This window comes from Cervus elaphus, chromosome 20 (genome assembly GCF_910594005.1).
Source record: "Cervus elaphus chromosome 20, mCerEla1.1, whole genome shotgun sequence".
Classification (NCBI taxonomy): domain Eukaryota; kingdom Metazoa; phylum Chordata; class Mammalia; order Artiodactyla; family Cervidae; genus Cervus; species Cervus elaphus.
In genome coordinates, this window is record NC_057834.1 from 45,887,176 (window position 1) to 45,909,983 (window position 22,808).

General features: G+C 44.4%; 1 non-coding gene across 1 annotated transcript; it reads left to right on the forward strand.

The window, feature by feature from the left end:
* Positions 1–13,053: 13,053 nt before the first annotated feature.
* On the forward strand, positions 13,054–13,217 carry LOC122678629. Its single transcript, XR_006336277.1, has one exon. It is a non-coding gene; the product is annotated as a U1 spliceosomal RNA (small nuclear RNA).
* The last annotated feature ends 9,591 nt before the right edge of the window (positions 13,218–22,808 follow it).

Consider the following 22,808-nt stretch of genomic DNA (forward strand, 5'->3'; position numbering starts at 1 on the left):
ATGTGGAGATTTTGCCTAAATTCCCACACCCTTATGCAGCATAGCTGCCACACAAACCTTGACCACAAGTTTTTGTATCCAAAAGCACCAGGAACCATGGCTAAATTTCAGGGGACATTTGATCAAACATACTTCTTATTTTGCTTCCTAAAATAAAATACCTGACGGACATTTCCCCAAAAGAATTTCATGTCTTTTCAATAGTCCTGTATTTATAATTGGCACTTCTTTCTCCAGGGGTAAAAACCTGACCCAGGAATTGAACTCAGGTCTCCTTCATCGCAGGCAGATTCTTTACCATCTGAATCACCAGAGAAGCCCAATCTCCTTCTAGTAGGCCCATATTTAAACTGTTTTTACCAACGTGGTGGACACAGTGGGACCAAGGAATGCATGATTGTTGAATACGTCACAGTCTGTATTTTAAAATTAGATGTGCTTCTCTGTAAAACATCTGGCTCCTGTGCTAGAGGCCATGTTCTGAGAGCCAGGCCTTCTCTGAGCCTCAGTCACCCTCCACCCAAAGTCTCTTCAAAGCCTGCCACATAGAATATTCAGTAAATACTTGTCAAGCAGATCCATACTAGTTACCAGGAATCACTAACTCTTACTGATGTCCTCTGCTCCCTACCCGATTTCCACCGATCCTACCCTGTGTCTATGTGAAAACAATGAAAGCACAGCCCTGGTGACAGAAGTCCAAGATGCAAATTCCAACTCCACCAAAATACCAAGTCTGCTTTGCATGGTGATTTCATTCCCCTCTTTGAGCATATGGATCTCATGTATAATGGAGAAGAATGTATCATGTAAAATAGAGAAAGTAGTACTAACCTTGATGATTAACTGTGATATCACACAGGAGACAGGTCCCAATCCCTGGGTGCTGGCTGCACAGTATAGGAAATCTACACCAGAGACACTACAGGACCTGTTGTAAACTTGCGGATAAGACTCGAGAAACTGCATTTCAGACAAAAATTCCAGGGAGGTTCTCATGAAGGAAAAAGCCCCAACATTAAACAAATGGCCGAGAATGAAGACCTTGAAATCCTAGCAGCAACAGGCATGACTCAGCTTAAGTAAAACAAGTCCCTTGTCAAGGTGGCTTCTAAAGGGAATATGTCTCCTTTGTAGCATGCTGCCCAACCCTGCCCAGCCCCACTCTCTTCCAGGGCAGAACTGGGCAGCAGTGGCCAGTGGTACATGATGAGACCTCAGGAAGTGACCATAACTGGAGACCTATCCTCAGGCTCCTCCATGTGCCAGCTTCACTCCAAACCCACAGGTAAACACAAAGCTGAGTGGGTCAGCCTGTGAAATGAAGCCTCATTTAGTATCCACCTCTTTTCTACCAGGGCATCCTCCTCCATTTCTCCTCTAGACCCTGCTCACAGAGTGAGGAAAAGGAAGGGCCCTAGCAGTGCCAAGTCCTTCCAAGTGCACCCCTCATCCTCCCCACCCTGGGCCTCGGGGCGGAGCAGGGGTGTGAGCGAGTCAGTGACTACCTCTGTGCTCTCATCATATCCTTCTCGGTCCCTGCACCCTAGTTCCCTCGAAGCCCACTCTCAGACGCTTCCAGAATGCCAGGTGCCAACATTCACAGAACATCTTCCATCATCAAGAGTTATAACAGAAAGTGGGGCTGTTTCTACACAGATCCTAACCCTATAAACGTGCCCTGTGTACCAACCCAATTCAAACTCTCCTTCTAACTCCTAGCTCCCTGGTCTCCACCTGGTGGAGAGGCGCAGCCACACAGGTGAATGCTGGGATGCAGCCCAGTTCCAACAGAAGACAACTGGGATTCTCAGAAAAAGGCTGTCCTCAGGTAAAATGAGGCATTTGATGGAGTCTGTCATCAGCACCCCACCCACTGCTCTTGCCTGCATCTTTTGTTCTTTTCTTTGGAGTGTTTTTTTCCAACTCTCTAATCAGCTGTCAGATTCCTACTTCAGTGCCATACAGACAAAGATAATGTCATACTAGAGATGTTTTTATGCAAACACAGGTGCAGCCATTTAAGGAGGAGTAGATAATTGTGACTGAGATTGAACTGGCAGTTCCAAATCAAGGTTGGAGGAAGAAGAGCTAAGAAAAGGCATTTTAAGGTCTGTTTGCAAATAACAGGACATAGAATCAGCCAATCTCCTTTGGAAAAGCAAATTCACCTGGATTACCTGCTGAAAGGACTGGAGATGGCAAATATTCAAAACTTTAGCAACCAAAGGCAATGGCCTTGATGAGGCAAGGGATGGTTAGTTGAAACATTAAACAGCAGACATCAGTACAATCATTTTTGCTCCCAAAGACCACATCACAGATCTCTTTGGCAAAGTTGAGGGAGCTTTCTTCCTTCCATAATAAAAGTGATTTCAGGGAATTGTTGAGTACCAATCATTAACCACACAGGATGAGTTGACATGAGGTACTAACGTTTTAAAATTTATTTATTTATTTATTGTTTTAGGCTGTGCTGGGTCTTCATTGCTATGCAGGACTTTGCTCTAGTTGCAGCAAGTGGAGGTTACTCTCTAGTTATGGTGCACAGGCTTCTCATTGTGGTGTCTTCTTTTGTTATGGAGCCAGGACTCTAAAGCATATGATCTTCACTAGCTGTGGTGAACGCATGGGCTTTGTTGCCCTGCAGCATGTGGAATCTTCCTGGTCCAGGTATCAAACTCATGTCCCCTCCATTGGCAGGCATATTCTTAATCACGGGGCCACCAGGGAAGTCCATGAGATACCCACATTTACTTTAGGCCTTCTCTCTAAGGGTGGAGGAAGAGCATTGTTCCTTGCAAAGGAATGTTCAGTCAAGGGTCAGAGCAAGGACAGGAATTAAGGTAAATTGAGTTCCTTCCTAGTACCTTCAATTCAACTCAGGAAAAGTTCACACCTGTCTAGGGTCTAGACCGAGATCCACAGCCTTCAGTTATTTTTCTAGACAATGGGAAACCCCTTACACCTACCAGTTGCCCAGGTAACTGGCCATGTATTACAACTCCCTTACACATACCCTGTATGGGAGGAGGCCACTGGGGCTTGCTTAGCATCACCTGTCCTGTGTTTGAAGCCAGTTTACTCTTCAAGCAAGCTCACCTAAACTTCTGGATGTCTGTGTGAGAGAGGACGGTGATCTTTGGAATTTTGCTGGCCAAGCCCCACCCCCAATGTGGGCCCCACGAGTGACCAGGGTGCTCCATCCCCACCTCCTCTTGTCCTACTGGGTGGCTGCAGGGGCTGACCTGCTAGAGGAACATCTTGGTGAAATCTGGAATCTGCACCAGCGTCTAGAGGAGTCCATCTGCATTAACAGCCACCTGCAGGAGCAATTGGAACACAGGCTCAGCTCCTCAGGCCCACGGAAGCAGTAGGAGAGGCCCAGGGTCTCCTATTTCTGGTCTATTTAGCGAGAATCTGAAGGTTGCCCTTAGGAAGAACTTTGCAGATTTCAAAACACTGTGGTAGGCTTTCCTCTCCTGGCTTTTTACAGTCAGCAAGGCAGGGGCAAGGACCATTCCCCTCCCTTTGTAGCTGTATCTGAGCTCAGAGAGTAACTCTCCTCACTGCAGATCTAACCAGGTCTGGTCCCCAGAATCCTGACTTCTCATCCATCCTAAATCTACTCATGTACTGCCTTCTGACTTCTGTGCCCTGGTCCTGTGATTGGCAAGTGGTGGGACCAGGTCTGTAGGGCCTCCCCCAGCCACTGACCGAGGTGGCCTCGCTGCCCACACTCTCCCCCAGGCTGCTGACACTGGGGGGTCGGCCTTCCCCACGCCCTCGTCCTGCCCACACCACAGCAGCAACAGCTATTTAGGGAATAAAGCCTCCTGAACAACTCACGCAGGGCATGCGAAATGCACACAAAGAACCCACACGGAGGAGAGACAGGGCCCACAAGGCTTTACGTTCAGGAGTTGAGGTCCTCGTGGTCTTCTGCTGGATGGGCAAGATGTTTGGAGATACAGAATGAGCAGAGAGCCTCTGCTACCCAAATCTGTGACTTGCCTGCCCTCATTTCCCCGGACAGGCTCCACCTTTTACTTCTACAGTCCGGGCCTGGAGTCCACACCGCAGCTCTGCAATGAGAACAGAGTTCTGAGAAGAAAACCAGAGGCTTCAGGCTCAGTTCAGTCACATTTCCAGGGGTGGGAGGGCACTCCCAAGCCCCTTTCCTCCCTGACCACACCATTCACCAATTAGAGAAGCAAAGAGAGAAGGTGGAGAGAACAGAGCTGACCAGACCCACCAACTCAAACTTCTACACTATTCTCAGTCTAGAGAACATCCTCTACTTCCTGCAGGAGATCATGTCTCTATGCGCATGTTTCATACTAAGCACTCGTCCCCCTCGGGAATGACAGAAGCCATCCTCTTGCTCCCAAGTGAACTGGAGAGTGAGCTGGCCCCTGAAGAGGGAGCCGTAGGGTCTGGCCACCTGGTGTGCAGTGGCTTTGAGCAGAGACTTGACCACAGGTGGTGTGGGAAGCTTTCACTCTGACCTGGTGGCACCAGCTGCTCCCCAGACCTCAGCGCCTCCCTTCAGCTCATCCTCCTGACAGGCTCCTACCGCGATCCTGGCTTCTGTCACCACTCAGCCATCTCAGCCTCAGTGAGCCAGCAGCAGGACCTGATGAAGGACTCTGACTTCCACTGTGTTACCTTGGTCTCCAGGTGAAACCCCTAAGGGCCCTGCCATGCACTCCAGTCCTGTGACCCTTGCCTTCCAGGAGACATGCAAGCAGCGAAGCCACCAGAGGTCCTTAAAACAGCAGGAAGGATGGGCCTGCACCCCAAGATCTGGGCCCTCCTCCACACCTACTGGAGGGTCTGGAAGGAGTCAGACATGTGGCCTCGTGAGCAGGGCGAAAGGCAGAGGGCCTTTCCTGCAGTTGAGGAATAACCAGCCAGGGTCCCCGTGGCTTAGCACTAAGGAAAACATGCCTAGTGAACAGAGGACCTTGTGACGCTGCTTCTGAGCACCCTGGGGCGTGGGAGCCAGCGACAGACATCTGTTGCCTCATCATCTGTCCTCAGAGGGTCAGCTCAGGGGAAACAGGACCTGCTTCCCCACACTGGAGCGTGTGGTCCCCACATTGGAGCTCCTGGGCAGATCTGAAAGCACAGGCCTGAGCAGCGGAGCCCTGCAGGACAGTGTGGGCAGGGGGGCCTGACTGCCTGACTTGGGGTCGGCACAGCTGGGTCACCGTCAGGCTGGGCGTCAGTCTACACTGTAGCACCTGAGTTCTTTGAATCCATGTGGGGTGAGTGGTGACTCCCAGATGTCATCTCCTGTTTAGCCTAGACCTTCTGTTTGTATTGTTGTTCACTCGCTCAGTCGTGTCTGACTCTTTGTGACCCCATGGACTGCAGCACGCCAGGCTTCCCTGTCCTTCACCATCTCCTGGAGCTTGCTCAAACTCATGTCCATTGAGTCGGTGATGCTATCCAACCATTTCATCCTCTGTCATCCCCTTCTCCTCCTATATCTATTAAGGTCTCCAAAAAGTGTACTGACCTCACTCTTAAATATGCTTTGCTATTTGGTCATACTAACCTCACTTTGAGATTTGGGAACTAAAGGCCGCAGCAAGCCTATTGAAAGTCTTGTGTAAAGCAAACCAGTGATCATTTTAAAGTGATACGTAAGCAGCCGCCAGCTGTGTTAAAGCCTTGTCTGTGTCTTCATAGTGCTTTAGATAGTGTGTACATATGAACAATTGTAGGATATTTACTCATATACTTTGCTCTAAGGGTATGTTTAAGACTAACATAACTGGTGGACAGGGTTGGTGAGAGGAAATGAAATAGCCTTTTTGATGGCCATTAAAGCAAAATATATATGTAAAGAAATAAGTTGTTCTTCCCCTACTTTATTTCTAATTTCAGCACCAGTCCCAGGGCTGAGTGGGGAAGAATAGGGAAGACAAACTGTCACCAAGAGCTCACCTCACTAACACTTAAAGTCTAACTTTAAAAGAATGATTTACTGTCTTGCCTTTTTATAAGAATCTCCTATTAAAAATATTAAAAAGTGGTTCTTAAATTTAGAGAATCTTAGAATGAGCTGCTGTGATTAAAGAAGCTATTTCCTGGCTTCCATTTCCCAGATATTTAGTGGGTGTTGAGTCCTAGAGTCTGAATTTTTCACATAAGCGTGACCATATGTTTCTGATGTGGGTAAGCTGTAGATCAAAGTTTAAGACCTATTGTTCTATAACACTGATTTGAACCCATATATAAGTTTGTTCTCTTTTAATTAAATATCTTTAATTAAAAAGTAGATTCGTTGAACCACAAATTAACATGAAGATCTTCAAACATTCCTTGGAAAATGTTCTTAATTACATTCTTTTGCCTTCCAGAATTAAAATCAAGCACTCATTCCACAGTTAATTCCTAGTAACAGTTGAAAAATAAAACAAGCAACAACATGAACAAAAAAACTCACCACCACTACCACCAATTACAAAGTGATCCTTCAAGAGACTCAGCCCTGAGGTAGAGTGACATGCCCCCTTTTTGAAGTAGATGGAATGACCTCAACTTCTGCTTTTTTTTTTTTTTTTTAACTTCTGCTTTTTACACTTAGCTAATTACATATTTCCCATCAGCACCTCTGGCTGTCACTATAGAGGAACTCACTGGCAGAATCAGCAGAATTGGTGAAAAGTCAGCCAAGCTATGAACTATTATTTTAAGATAAAGTAGTAAAATGGAGTATCTTTTCTTATGTGGTGATTCAAGCATCCCAGAAATTTTTCCTTCAGCCCAGTGTTGCTGGGACTTCTAGGAATTGACAATATAATCAGTAATTAATGGAGGACTCAAGTAACGCTTTTAAAAAACTTCATTTTGTGGACAAAAATTTCATAAAAACAACAGCATATGAATCATGTAAATTTCAGACCTGGTCAGGATCAAATCACAAATTACTTTTGGGGAAAATTCCTAAAAGCTATTTTGTGTTTCACCCTTTGAAAGGTAGTGCTTCACCCTAATTTTTAAAAAAAGTTGCAAAAAAGTGTATCTTTAAGATGGAGTATTCTACAATATTTAACTTCTCATAAATTATATTATTTCCCTCTACAGGTTAGAATCCATTCTAAAACAAATGAAATCAACCTGTGTCATCACCAATGTTTTCCAATTTGCTGTAAATGAGAACCACGTTGGGTACAAATGTGCAGGAAATAGGGTGAGAGTCCCTGAGGGGAAAAAAACAGAAAGGAAAAAAGACACTTAATGAAATGCTTCAAAGAAGTACCAATATTGCTTGACCTGTCAGTAGACAACCTGCAGGTCCATACAGGGTTCATTATGTCCCCCATCTTATAACTTCTAAAGTGAATGTAACAGACACATTGAACTGATGTTCTATGTCTGCTGTAATAAGTGACCATGAGTTTAGCCTCTGAAAAGAACACACTTTTATTACCTTAAAGAACACACTTTTATTATCTCCAATTTTGTTGGAGGCCAACAAAGTTCTCATTAGACTGAAATCAAAATGTCGACAGAACTGCCTTACCTTCTGAAGGCTCTAAGGGATAATATGTTTCCTTGTCAATTCTAAAGGAGGAGGAGGGGAAAACAGAAGCAGAGTAAGGAGGAATATGACCAGAGCCTGAATGGAAAAGAAGGTTCTAGTCTCTGGTCCCAGAAGAGCAGCTCCTCTCTCTTGAACTTCTCCTGACCTCATGGTGGACAGTTACACATGCCCAACCACCTCTTTCACCCTCCAACCCCCTTGACTCCCATAAGAGCAGCCTCTTATCACATCCCCCTCCAGCCCCCTTCCATGCTCTGATTCTAGGGATTTTTTCTTTTCTGCCTAAGTCTCCTTAGAGCTAGTCACAGATTCCTCACCAGCACCCAAACCCTAGTCTGTGGCTCTGGAGAGTCCAAACCACAGAAATCTCCCAGGAGAAGAGGAAATGCAGGCCACATGTTCTCATGGGGTCACTCTGCAGAAATCTCAATCTGGCTGTTTAAAACATGCCAGGTTGATATTTGGGAAGATGCGAAAACTGTTTACAAAAAAAAAAAACCAAAAAACCAACTCCTTTGTGCAGGTTATTGTTACGTGGAATAACTTATACTATAAAACCCTAAACCAGGTGATCAATTCTCATTCTAAAGTCACAGGTAAGCCTTAACAAGGGATAGCAGGCTGTGAGTACTAATTACAGGAAATGAACAAAATTGGGGCAGATCCCACAAAGGCCCAGGTAGGAGAAGATTCTTAGGCCAATGGCTAAGCAACCTCCTGTATAGTCAGCTCAGGAAGCCATACAAAATTACCACAGATTGGGTAGCTTAACTATCAGTCTGTATCCACACATTCTGGAGGCTGGTTGTCCAAGATAAAGACTCATGTTCATGTCATGTCAATTCAATTTATGATGCAAACACTCTTCCTGGCTTGCAAATGTTAGAGCAGATTTCTCACTGAGTCCTGTCCGGGCTTCTTCTCTGTGGTTGAGCTGGGGTAGGGCAGGAGCCCAAGCTCTCTGGTTTCTTTTCTCACAAGGACACTAATCCTATCAGATCAGGACCCCAAGGCTATGGCCTCATTTAATCTTATGCAAGTGAAAGTTATATCGCTCAGTTCTGTCCGACTCTTTGCAAGCCCATGGACTGTAGCCTACCAGGATCCTCCGGCTATGGGATTTTCCAGGCAAGAGTACTGGAGTGGGTTGCCATTTCCTTCTCCAGGGGATCCTCCCGACCCAGGAATCGAACCCGGATTCCCACATTATAGGCAGACGCTTTACCTTCTGAGCCACCTTAATTACTTCCTTGAAGATAGAAGGCAGGAGGAGAAGGGACAACAGAAGACAAGATGGTTGGATGGCATCACCGACTTAACGGACATGAGTTTGAGCAATCTTCAGGAGATGTAAAGGACAGGGAAGCCTGGTATGCTGAAGACCACATCGGTCGCAAAGAGGTGGACATGACTGAACAACATCTTCCTTAAAATGCTTTCTCCAAATACAGCCCCACAGGGATTAGGGGTCAACATATGAATTAGGTGGTGGTGGGTGCTGGTGGTGGTGATATACATTCAGTTCCTAACACCCTCCCCAGCCTTCTCCTCTCATGAAGGCATTTGCAGCTCTCAGCTCTAGTCCCTAGGAACTTCCTAGGCATTGGCTACTCAGATTCATCTCCCCATAGACTTTCTCCTTCTCTCTCTCTCTCTCTGACTCTAGTGCCTGAGCTCAGGGCACAGCTGTTGACTGGCTGACGCTAAGAAGCCATGGACTGACTTGCTTTCACCTGGATGACTTTCAGAAGGGAGCAGAAATGTGGTCACTGAGGAGACTGGCTGCGGTGGCAGGCTAATGCTTCCCCAAAGATGTCCAAACCTGGGTCCCTGGAATCTGTGATTATGTTACTTGACATGGCAAAAGAGACTTTGCAGTGTGATTAAATTAAAGATCTTGAGATGAGCACCCCACGGAATCACAAAGGTCATATAGAGGGAGGAAAGAGAGTTGGTGTCAGAATAATGTGTTGTGAGAATAACTTGATCAGTTGTAACTAGCTTTGAAGATGAAAGTGGCCTATGAGAGTAGAATGTGGGCATCTTCTAGAGGCTGGACAAGGTAAACAGATTCTCCCCTAGCATCTCCAAGAACCACCACAACCGAGCTGTCACATTGATTTTAGCCCAGGGAGATGCATCTTGAACTTCTGATCTCCAGAATCATAAGGTAAGAAATGTGTGTTGTTTTAAGGCACTAAATATGTAGTGACATGTAACAGTAGCAATAGGAAACTCCTACAGTGGACCTCAGTGAATAAAGAATATTTAAAACCAGTTATGGTGGGAATTTGTTACCATAGCTTTAGACCAATTACTCTATCCCCAGAAATGGGAACTTTCAAGCTACTTAATTCTCAGTGTAGAAAATGTAAATAATACTGGATGAGGTACCAACCATCCCCATATAAGAGGCTGAAACCTCGCTTGCACTCAGGGATAAACGTCTAGTATGCTCCAAGACAGGGTTGTGCATGCCTGGTCTATTTGACACAGGGTTGCACTGTGTCAAATGGGGCACTGAATTTATAATGTTCTTCACTGGGCTAGCTGCAGGGCTGTCCTTTGTTATATCTTGATCAACTACTATCTGAACCCCCCTTTCCCTTGATGAGGAATTTTCCATATTCTGCAACTTCTGAGGATCACACACTTCGTTTTCTGAGGGGCTAAGATATGAATTTATTACCAGGCACTGGCCACTCCCTACAAATAACAAATACTCCAGCATTTAATAGGAGGTGAGAGACACAGGAGTAGGCCCTGGGAAAATTCTTTCTGGCCACTACAACAGAAGAATCCCCCCACCACAAGATCTTTAGTTGAACACCAACCAGGTGCCGCAGAATTCATGGAACCACGGGTGGTGTCTAGTGCCCAGGCCCAACAGGGTCAGCTGTGCAGTTAGAGGGTTTGTCACTGAGCAGAAGGCACCAGTTTCCTTTCCATTTGGTTTGTGTGCTCGCTTTCATCAGCCTTTTTTATTCCTCCCAGTTTGTATAAATTCATTCTCCAGTTTTCTGGAGATTCTCTAAGGTATTACTAGCCCTGGATTTAAGTTTATCTCACATGAAAAGAGCCAGAATCTATTTCTGATGGTTGCACAGAGAGAAATGGGGCGGGGCGGGGGAAGGGAGGCAGAAAGCAAGATTCTTCGTGGAAGTTAACTGCATGCTGAGTTCCTTTGCTGTTCGCTCCAAGATTTTCCAGAAGTCACCTTCCCCCTTAAACCAAAGGCACCTCAAGGATCAAGTAACTCCATTTCCCCTTGCTCTCTGGTCAGAAAACACAAGTTGGCTATCTTCCCCAGCCTCCCACTTCTCCACCCTCAGGTCTAACCCAGTCTTCTGCAGTAAGAGAAAACAAATAGACAAACCTCACTCTCCAAGCAAACACGTCATCTTTCTTGCCCTTATTTTAGCCATCAGTTTCTATTTCAGAGTCCTCATTTCTTGTATTCTGTATGGTAAGCAAAGGAAAAGCATGGTCCTTGGGATATCCTCAGAATGAAACAGGAAGAATCTGCACAGAAAACAAGTCCACCGAGTAGCACTTTGAGATGTAACCCGAAATCCGTATGTTTACACACATGAAATATACATATGCTTTTATTTTGTCTCTGTATTTCTATTCACTGTTTTCAGTTCAGTTCAGTTCAGTCTCTCAGTCGTGTCTGACTTTTTGCGACCCCATGAATTGCAGCACGCCAGGCCTCCCTGTCCATCACCCACTCCCGGAATTTACTCAAACTCATGTCCATCGAGTTGGTGATGCCATCTAGCCATCTCATCCTCTGTTGTCCCCTTCTCCTCCTGCCCCCAATCCCTCCCAGCATCAGAGTCTTTTCTAATCAGTCAACTCTTGGCATGAGGTGGCCAAAATACTGGAGTGTCAGCTTCAACATCAGTCCTTCCAATGAACACCCAGGACTGATCTCCCTTAGGATGGACTGGTTGGATCTCCTTGCAGTCCAAGGGACTCTCAAGAGTCTTCTCCAACACCACAGGTCAAAAGCATCAATTCTTCGGTGCTCAGCTTTCTTCACAGTCCAACTCTGACACCCATACATGACCACTGGAAAAACCATAGCCTTGACTAGACGGATCTTTGTTGGCAAAGTAATGTCTCTGCTATTTAATATGTTATCTAGGTTGGTCATAACTTTCCTTCCAAGGAGTAAGCGTCTTTTAATTTCATGGCTGCAGTCACCATCTGCAGTGATTTTGCAGCCCCAAAAAATAAAGTCTGACACTGTTTCCACTGTTTCCCCATCTATTTCCCATGAAGTGATGGGACCAGATGCCATGATCTTAGTTTTCTGAATGTTGAGCTTTAAGCCAACTTTTTCACTCTCCTCTTTCACTTTCATCAAGAGAATTTTTAGTTCCTCTTCACTTTCTGCCATAAGGGTGGTGTCATCTGCATGTCTGAGGTTATTGATATTTCTCCCGGCAATCTTGATTCTAGCTTGTGCTTCTTCCAGCCCAGCGTTTCTCATGATGTACTCTGCATATAAGTTAAATAAGCAGGGTGACAATATACAGCCTTGATGTCCTCCTTTTCCTATTTGGAGCCAGTCTGTTGTTCCATGTCCAGTTCTAACTGTTGCTTCCTGACATATTTTTACAACTTATTTATTACTTAAAAACATTTGCATCATCGAAACACACGATCCCTAAATTTCTCTCCTCGGCGTGCAATCCAGCCCGAAGGGTCAGACTTCGAGGAGGCTGGCAAAATCCGTCCGTATCTCCATGTATATGTATGGCTGAATCCCTTCGCTATTCACCTGAAACTACCACAACATTTTAACTGGCTATACCCAAATAAAAAATAAAAATTTTAAATAAAAAAAAAAGAAATGAAAACTCATCTATGTCTCATGTAAACGGTGAAGGTTATATTGCTCAGTCGTGTTCGACTTTTTGCAAGCCCATAGATTGTAGCCTACAAGGATCCGCCGTCTATGGATTTTTCCAGACAAGAGTAGTGTTTTAGCCATTTCTTCAGGGGACCTTCAGGACCCAGGAATCGAACCCGGGTTTCCCTTATTGTAAACTGACGCTTTACTGCCTGACCTACCAAGGACGGCCTAGGTCTCTTTTATCATTGTAAGTATGTCGATTGCTAACTTTGATGAATTCATGAGGTCAGTTCCAGGCACAGGGGTTTCGCCATTGGTCATCTCGACAGGGGTGGGGCCGGACTTGGATTGAAGAAGAGGAGCCGCCTTAGAGGTCCCTAATGGGGTTGGTTTATGTAAATCTTGCAGCGAAGTGGTCCTGTTCCCTGCGAGCCACTTCCTGGGTTACGGAAATTTTCCTGAGATTTTGTTGTATTCTTTTTTTTAGAAGAGTTATTTGGAGGGATTGAGGGGAGTGGGAAAGGAGAAGGTGCGGAGGATAGTGGAAGAACTGCGGGGAAACGGCAAAGTCAGCGTGTGTGTACAGTGAACGGGTCTAAGGCTGTGCGGGCGGCAGGGGGAAGGTCAACTCATACTTACCTGGCAGAGGAGATACCATGATCAAGAAGGTGGTTCTCCCAGGGCGAGGCTCACCCATTGCACTCCGGGTGTGTTGACCTCTGCGATTTCCTCAAATAGGGGAAACTCGACTGTGTAATTTATGGTAGTGGGGGACTGCGTGCGCGCTTTCCCCTGAAAACTAAGTAATAACTGCAGACTTAAATCTATTTTTCCTTGGCGGTGATTTAGTTATTAAGTTGTATCTGACTATTGTGGTTCCCACCGAATCTAGTTTGCCAGGCTTCTCTGTGAGATTTTTTTTTCAAGGCAAAAATACTGGAGTGAGTCGCTGTTTTTTTCCCCATGGAATCTTCTTAACCTGGAAATCACACTCGGGGCTCCTCGCATCAGGTGGCCCAAGGACTGCAGTTTCAGCTTCAATACTGGTTCTTCCAATAAATACCGTGAACTGATCTTCTTTAGGATGAACTCGTTGGATCTCCTTGCAGTCCAAGGGACTCTCAAGAGTCTTCTCCAACACCACAGTTCAAAAGCATCAATTCTTCAGCGATCACCTTTCTTTATAGTCCACCTCTCACATCCATACATGACCACTGGAACAACCATAGCCTTGACTAGACAGACCTTTGTTGGCAAAGTAATGTCTCTGCTGTTTAATATGCTATCGAGGTTGGTCATAACTCTCCTTCCAAGGAGTAAGTGTCTTTTTATTTCATGGCTGCAATCACCATCTGCAGTGATTTTGGAGCCCAGAGAAATAGTCAGCCACTGTTTCCACTGTTTCCCCATCTATTTGCCATGAAGTGATGGGACCGGATGCCATATTAGCTTTCTGAATGTTGAGTTTTAAGCCAACTTTTTCACTTTCCTCTTTCACTTTCATCAAGAGAATTTTTAGTTCTTCACTTTGTGCCATAAGGGTGGTGTCATCTGCATATCTGAGGTTATTGATACTTCTACCTGCAATCTAGATTCTAGCTTGTGCTTCATCAAGTCCAGCGTTTCTCATGATGTACTCTGCATATAAGTTAAATAAGCACGGTGACAATATACGGCCTTGATGTCCTCCTTTTCCTATTTGGAACCAGTCTGTTCCATGTCCAGTTCTAACTGTTGCTTCCTGACCTGCATACAGGTTTCTCAAGAGGCAGGTCAGCCAATCTTTAAGAAGTTGAGTGAAGGGGTGTGATTACTTTTGAGACACCTCAGACAAAACTTCTACTGAGATACTTGCAGTTGTTGTTCACTCACTCAATGATGTCTGATTTCTTTGCAAGATGTTTGCTAGTCGTGACACTTTGTGTGAAGTCTTTAATTGTTGTTTGACAAATGCAGACCTCAAAAGATTTTAGTGGGAACCTGTGTTCTGTACCATGTAGAACTCTTTTAGAATCTTAATGGTTTTTTCACAACTTGAGTTCAGAGGGTCCCCACACCCATATACAATTAATAGAAACTAAGTTTACTGAACTGCTGAAACCACAAAGTCAGACTGGGGACATTAAACAGATTTTCAGGAGACTTGGTATCAGGTGAAGAAGGACAGGGAGTGATCCCTGAGAGATGGGAAACAATGGCTCCAATGGCTCTAACTTATTGCGTGGAGAGTTCCCAAGCGAGGCACCAGGAGCAAACTGAAAACCAGCCCAGTGGACCTTGCTGAGTTGAGGACAAGTTCCTGGATGTCAAAGGAGCTAGAGTGCATAGGACAAAGTCCCAGGGAGGAGAGAGATGCTGAGGGTAGTCAGGAGAGCCCTGCAAAGGAGGCTCCTCCAGAGGGCAGCAAAGTACTGATCAGTGCAGCCCTGGGAGAAAACTCCCCAAAGTCAGGGGGAAAGCTTCCACAGGGTCAGAGAGAACAGAGAGCCTGGCACTCACAGTCATGCTTGCCCTCAACAGGTAGACTAGGAAATACTAATAATAACCTTGTAATTAAGGAGATCGTGGAGTGGAGTGCTCAAGGAAGTCTTAGCTCAGTAGCAGGAATTTGTTAGCCCTAGACTGAGTGTTCAGCTGCTCCAGACCATTTAGCAAATCATAAAAGGAAGACCTGAGACCATCAAACTGTTTACAAATAACTTAAGGGCAACCCTGAACAAAACTCAACATTTATAGGAACACAAAACTATCCAGCTCCCAACAGCATTTACAATGTCTGGGATTCCATCAGATTTTTCGGTATCCAAAGAGGAAGGGGAAATGACTCACAATGAAGGGACACATTGATCATTTGTGAGTGACCGAGAGCTGACACAGATGTCAGAATAACCAGGGAAGGACATTTAAAGTTTTATTCAAAATATATTCCAGTCAAAGCTATGTTATTCCAGTGCTGTGTGCTTAATTGTGTCAGCTCTGCAGACCCCATGAACTGTATGTAGCCCTCCAGGCCCTTCTTTCCATGGGGATTCTCCAGGCAAGAAAACTGGAGTGGGTTGCCATGGCCTCCTTCTGGGAATCTTCCCAACCCAGGGATCGAACCCATGTCTCCTGCATTGCAGGTGGAGTCAAGAATTTTAGCAAATGAGAAGATTGCCTCAAAATCACACAAAAAACATTGGGAAATGTAAAATGGCATCCATATTTTGAATTATTCTGAACAAAGCATTTGTAGACACATACACATGGAAAAAACTTCAATATGTTACCTAAAAATGCAGAACATGAGATAGAAGTAGACAGGAAAGAAGAAATGAGAAGTTGGAACTGGCAGAGATTAAAAAAAATTGAAGGTAAAGAAAATTCTTTGAAAAAAAAAGGCTAAATGACAAGGTACATAGAGAACATATTTACCTAAACTAATAAGGGACAGTGCATTAAAAATGAAAGCATCAAACAGAATAGAAATGAACCATAGATAGTGAGAAAGGATAGGAGAGAAATTTATAGAGACCTAGGAGAAATAGACCTGGAATGGTCAGTTCTAAGACCTATCCTAGTAGAGCTGAAAGACTTTCTTTCTAAAAGAAAACATGTCCTGAAGCTCCAGATCACTCTTTGTCCTCAGTGAAAAAAAAATCAATTTACATTCTACATCTCAGCAGAACATACAAATTAAGACAATATTTTTTTTTCAAAAATCAATAGAACTCATTGTGGATAAGTTCTTTTTATTGAGCCAAGGTGTCTGTACTGAATCAAAGCAACAGAAAAAAAGTATTAGGTATATCAAACTTAAGAAGTCCTCAGACCATCATGAGAAATCTTTAAAGATGAACTCTACTCATCAAGAATTGACAGGAAACTGAGTTTTGTACATCTGGTCATCACTGAATATATGTGATTGTAGATTGATTAAGCCACTGTGTTGTGGGCCCTGCTCTGGGGGCAGCCTAGGTACACCCTCAAACTTCTGCAGAGAGGCTGCTAGTACTCCCAGAGTGGGACAGCCATCCTGTGCCACCAGGGGGTCGAAAGGACCTAGTGGGCCCCTCCTCCAGCTTCTACCTCTACCCTACCAATTAGCACATTAACAAAAAAAGTTAGGGAAAATATGGTATATAAAGGGCATACATTTGATTGGGTTGAAATAATGCAATAAGGTAATAATACTATCAGGTAGGTAAAGACAGAAGAAAAAAGCAAAGAATGTCCTCGATCATCACAGTAGTAAGTAGTTGAGGTTGATAGACAACATTTAAAACATATACTTCAAATATTAGACATGTGACAAAATACTAAAGGACTAGCGTGTCAAAAATGTTAGTGCACTAACTAGCTATCCAGGCATTCCAAAATACCAAGCAAAACACACACACACACACAAATATGCATACACAAAGAAAAGAAAATCACAGAGAAAGAAACACAGAAGATACCATCTACTACAAATGGTAAACATAGATGAAAAGATGCGAGAGGAGTTTAAGAATCAAAACTGAATAGGAGAAACAAAGGGGCTTCCCTGGTAGCTCAGCTGGTAAAGAATCTGCCTGGGATTCAGGAGACCCAGGATCGATTCCTGGTTGTCGGATTCCCTGGAGAAGGGATGGGATACCCACTCCAGTATTCTTGGGCTGCCCTGGTGGAAGCCGCCTGCAATGGGGGACACCTGGCCTGGATACCTGGGTTGGAAAGATCCCCTGAAGTAGAGCATGGCAACCCGCTCCAGTATTCTTGCCTGGAGAATCCCCATGGACACAGGAGCCAGGGGGGCTACAGTCCATGGGGGTGCAAAGAGTCGGACATGACTGAGCAATTAAGCACAGCACGGCACATGAGAAACAGAGTCTTTATATTAATAAAATCAATCATGTTAATAATGGACTGTGGGTGGGGGAGGGGTGGGAAGGAGGTTCAAGAAGGAGGGGACATATTTATACTTACGTTTGATTCCCACTGGTGTATGGCAGAAACCAGCACAACAGTGTAAAGCAGTTAGCCTCCAATTAAAATAAATGTAAGAAAATAAGGGATTATAACACTGAATTTTAAAAAAGCATGGGTCCACACTGAAACACAAAAATATTTTTAATAATATGTTAGGGGTAGGGATTGTCTTTTCCACAGCACAAATCTGGCAATACCACAGATATGATAATTGACACACATCAGGGATCAATAAAGGATGGTAAAATTTTTACAGAAAGAGCATCATAGAATATGATATTCATACACTCTCAAAATACCACTCATCAAATTACTCATTACAGACACAAAAGCCTGTCTTTTCAATGAACAGATCTTCTAAGCCTCTGCATAACAGTGTTCAATGCTAAAATAATGATAGTGGTGACAGGTAAAGTGGACACTCTTAGCCTCCAAACAGGCTGCACTAGGAAGCACACAGCATGTACTAGATGGTGTTCCTGGCAAAAAGGGTTCACCTGAATTTAACCATGAGGAAATGATCAGACAACTGCAAAATGGAGACCTTTGAGTAGACAGCTGACCTATCCTCTGCAAACAAGTCAATGTCACGACCATCAAAGACAAGAAGTTGAGGAGATGTTTGAGGTTCCAAAGGACTAAAGAAATAAAGTAACATGATCTTTTTAGTCCTTTGGAGCCTAAAACATCTCTTTTCCTTTTTGCTGTCTTTTTGGTGCAAACATCGAATGTTTGAAGAAAGGCAGGCCAGTTGTCTGGTTCAAAGGTCTAAATTCTGCAGTTATCTGATATCTACCTCAATAGTAAACACAGGATAAACACTTTCAGCAAGAACAATGCATAGTAAATGCTGTCTGCTTTGAGCACAGTCCATCTGGTGGCAAAGAATGACCGGGATTATATGTTGTCTTCTTCCAGTTGATCCCATGCTGTTGTGTGGAGGATGAATATTTAGAGGCGCCAGAGTGAAGGTCTTTCCAACCTGTGTGTCCATCAAAGCACTGATCACATTACTGAGGATTACATTCCGAGGCTGATGACTGGGATGACTCCCATCAACTCTGTCCCTTGGGGTATGGAGCGTGGTTGTCAGTTGGGATGCTCATTCTCAGGAAGGGATCCCTCCAGTGTTGCTGAGGTTTCAATTGAGTTGCTGTCGAAGATTTTTTTTTGCATCAAATGGAAAAGGTACATTTTATAGTGTGGTTTCTCAAATTGACAATATCTTTCCTTACTTCCTAAAGTAATTGGTATCTGTGAAAGACAGAGAGAGGGAGAGAAGCAATGTGAGTGTTTGTTAGGTCCTGCTGAGACTGGAGGGTTGGCCACATGGTGACTGGGGCCAGGGGCAGATAGAGCTGTTGACAGGACGAGCTGAAGGGAGAGCACAGGCTGGCTGGAGAGGAAAGTGAGATCCATGATTTAGAAGGAATACCTCCCTAAACTTTCCTCTAGCCTGTGGTGCAGCATCGAAGGACCCCTCCTCACCCCACCTGTGCTTCGTGATGTCTCAGCTCAGAGCTGCTTCAGAGCCTTAACTGGATCCCCACCGCTCAATCCTCAACAGTCCTTTCACTCCTGAATCCCCTTCATCTGTACACTTTCCCACACATTCAGGGATGGACGTGCTGAGCATCCCTCATACACAGCTGGAAATAGACTGCTATGGGAGCAGAGGATCCTCATTGAGAAAGAACCCTCTTCTACCTCTTCATCCCTGCCCTCTGAGGAGGAGAAGCAGGCTACCGGAGAGTCCTGGATGTGAGCACCAAAAGGGACCTCAGAATGTATGCAAGTCCAGTTCCATAATTTACAGGGGATGAGCTATGTTTCCAAGGTCTAAGGACTATCCAAAACCACATGACTTGTTACTGACAGCCCAGGCCACAGGCCCTTCCTATACATTTGCGGGAAGGTAGAGGAGAAGAGGAAAGCTCCCATCTGGAGGAGTCAACAGTTAATGGAGCGTGTTTGGCTATCCTCCTAGACAGGAATAAGGCGTTCCAGAGAAATCCTGCTCCAAAGAGACTGAGGAATGAATGGAAAGGGGGGAAACTCAAAATAAAATGAGCAAAAAGAGAGCAGGGAGTGGAACTGTGTCTCAACCCATTTGCATCCTGTGGACACCAAAATGCTATGAAGGTGATTTCATGCTGGATCTACCTTAAGGCATTTCTAGGAATATCCTTGACCTCTACACAAATCAAACTCTGAAGTGAAAGAGCATTCACTTTAGTTATACTAAATTCTCATCACCTTTTTCCCAAGCTTTTCTCTAAGAAAGAGTCTCTCCTAGTATTTTATGCTAGTGTACAGAAAAACACCTACTTCTGCTTTCTTGACTAGGCCAAAGCATTGGACTGTGAGGATCACAGCAAAGTATGGAAAATTCTTAAAGAGATGGGAATACCAGACCACCTTAGCTGCCTCCTGAGAAAACTGTATGCAGCTCAAGAAGCATCATTAGACTGGACATGGAACACAGAATGGTTCCAAATTGAGAAAGGAGGATGTCAAGGCTGTATATTGTCATATTGATCATTTAACTTAAATCCAGAGTACATCATGTGAAATGCTGGGCTGGATGAAGCACAGCTGGAATCAAGATTGCCAGAAGAAATATCAATAACCTCAGATATACAGATGCCATCACCCTTATGGCAGAAAGCAAAGAGGAACTAAAAAGCCTCTTGACGAAAGTGAGAGGTGAGTGAAAAGGGTGGCTTAAAACTATGCTTTCAAAAAAACGAAAATCATGGCATCTGGTCCCATCACGTCATGGCAAATAGATGGGGAAACAATGGAAACAGAGACAGACTTAATTTTCTTGGGCTCCAAAATCACTGCAGATGGTGACTGCAGCCATGAATTTAAAAGACTCTTACTCCTTGGAAGGAAAGTTATGATAAACTGAGACAGCATATTAAAAAGCAGAGATGTGACTTTGCCAACAAAGGTCCATCTAGTCAAAGTTAGAGTTTTTCAGTAGTCATGTATAGATGTGAAAGTTGGACCATAAAGGAAGCTGAGTGCCAAAGAATTGATGCTTTTGAACGATGGTGTTGGAGAAGACTCTTGAGAGTCCCTTAGACTGCAAGGAGATCCAACCAGCCCATCCTAAAGGAAATCAGTCCTGAATGTTCATTGGAAGGACTGATGCTGAAGCTGAAAGTGCAATACTTTGGCCACCTGATGTGAAGAACTGACTCACAGGAAAAGACCCTGAGGCTGGGAAAGATTGAAGGCAGGAGGAGAAGGGGACAAAAGAGGATGAGATGGTAGGATGGCCTCACCGACTCAATGGACATGAATGTGAGCAAGCTCTGGGAGTTGGTGGTGAACAGAGAAGCCTGGCCTGCTGCAGTCCATGGGGTCGCAGAGATTTGGAGACAACTGAGGAACTTAACTGAACTGATAGACGGGTGTGTAAAAGGGTAAACATAGCAGGGTAAAGCCTAATACTCATTAGGGGGCTTTTGCATAAAGAATATATTCAGTGAAAAAAACTTTGTTGCATCGGCTCTTCTGAACCAGTTAGTAGTCTGTGAAACACGTCTAGTGAATAGCTAACTGCAAGTTGCATTTTAACATTTGAAAAGGAAATACTAAACTGTATTCTTGTGGCAAGGGGAGGGGTGATTTTATACGTTGAGGCATTTGTAATGTTCTTTTGTTTATTTGTTTGTTTGTTTTCTTGTAAATTGTACTAAGAAAATTGTGAGAAACTTCAATCCAAACAGAGAGATTATATATCTAACTTAACTATCTACATCTGTTTTTTTCTCTTTTCTCTTCTCCAGGCTGTACAAAATAGTTCTGTTGAGAGAAGAATGCAAATTCCCTTAATTGTTGATATTCAGCTTTTTGAGGAAGCAGCCACTCATAGGCCATTGCCATATTGGTTACTTATATCCTATCCGGTCCACTGTCCTCTGATCCTTGATGCATATTAGCAGAGCTTTGAAAGATACTGATATCCAAACTTCATCCTCAGAACTTTAAAATGAGAATTTCAATGGATTGGGTTAAGGCATTCATGTTAGCTCAAAACCCAACCCGTTTTCATTTTACAATAGCATGATTTAGAACTACACACTAGACTACACTATTTCACATCACTCTTTTTATTTTCTCCTTCTAGTCCAATATGGACTTCTCCCCACTGGCCCTAAAGATTTTTTGGTCTTTTTCTGTTAGTCTCATATATAATTGGCCTTCTCAATTGGATGGTCAGAAGCAATGATTATCTTGTATTCTTGTGTATCTCCCTGGGTCTTCATAAATGTGGCCCAAGTTAATTCAGTATAATGGTGTCGTACATTCCCTGCCATCAGACTTCAACTCAGTTCATTTTTCTGGGCTTTGACTAATACTGAGAAGGAATAATGTGAGTAAACTGGAGAGGTCTGAGGGCTGTCCATCTCACGCTCTGTGTATTTTGAAAACATGGCTTCTCTATCTCCTTTTCCCCAATGTCCCTTTAGGGGGCCATTTACTGCCCTCCCCCTAATGCCAGCTCCAGTGAGTTCCTGGAAGCCCCTGCACATTAGCTAAGTTCTGCCCATCAGGGCCTGAGGGGAATCATGACTCAGGCCAGTCCAGCACTCCCACCTATGACCCAGGTTCTTCTTTTATTTTAGTAATCAAGGCTTTTTCCTTCAGCTCTGGCATTTCTTATTCAGGTGGAAAAGCTGAGGGTTAAGGACTGCCCTAGGTTCATTTATCCAGAAGCCAACTCACATGTGAGAGATTCCTTCAGTCATGATCCTGAACGAAAGAGGCAGTGGGCTTGGAGGCAAGGAGGAAAGTCAGGTGAGGAAACCAAGAATGTGTATGATTGAAGGCCAATGTTTTCAGTGGCTTAAATGCCGCTCTTCTGATGAGGAGGACCATGGATCTGGGCTTCCTTGTGGCTAATAGGAAAGGTCAGAGGGAATATGAGGATGGTAGCAGTGGGGAAACAGTACGGGTTAGAGTGGAAACCGGAGAGTGAGAGGGAAGGGCACTGCAGGGTGGCAGCCCCCACGGAAAAGAGAGGAAAGACCACACAGAGGTGTGTCAGTTGTTGAGTGAACAAATGGGGAAGAGCAAACTTAGTGGGAGATTGAGCCATAAGAGATAAAGAGCATAAGGAAGAAGTGCCTGGGATTACCTCTGTACCCTAAGCTTGAAGGCCAGGGAATCTGCACGCTAGTCTCCACTTGCCAAACAGCAGTTTTCTTCTGAGAATCTTCTGTTTCAGAACACTTAAGCCTTTAATCTTGTTACAGACTGGATGCTCCTGTGTGCTTGCTGTGGAGCCCTCACCTTCCAGCTTGGGAGGGTTCTTCATTCTGATGGAAGCATCCAGCTCTGAAGAGAAAACCACAGCCAACAGGATCCACTGTTATTCATGATTTGCAAAGACTTATTCCTTCACCCAAGAAGGACATCAGG